A 281-nucleotide genomic window follows, 5' to 3' on the forward strand; every position below is an offset into this window, starting at 1 on the left:
CTTCCTGAGTAGTGAGTGGACATTTAAATGTTCTTTTGAAAGAAAGCACTGGTGACACCTTTACCTATTTTTATTTTTCTATTCTATTCTTAAAATATGGGATGGATTTGCATGTCATCCTTGAGCAGGGGCCATGCCGATCTTCTCTGTATTGTTCCTACTTTAGTATATGTGATCCTGAAACGAGCACATGTTTTCATACGCTATAATCAAAGGCAAATTCACCATCAAGCCCTTGTGGATGTGAACAAAGTCTCTTGCGATCTGCAGCTATTAACCTG

General features: G+C 38.8%; 1 pseudogene; it reads right to left on the reverse strand.

The window, feature by feature from the left end:
• Window positions 1–90: 90 nt before the first annotated feature.
• LOC112473484 lies at window positions 91–190 on the reverse strand (annotated as a pseudogene).
• Window positions 191–281: the final 91 nt, after the last annotated feature.

The sequence above is a fragment of the Pteropus alecto genome, unplaced genomic scaffold, assembly GCF_000325575.1.
Source record: "Pteropus alecto unplaced genomic scaffold, ASM32557v1 C16913017, whole genome shotgun sequence".
Classification (NCBI taxonomy): domain Eukaryota; kingdom Metazoa; phylum Chordata; class Mammalia; order Chiroptera; family Pteropodidae; genus Pteropus; species Pteropus alecto.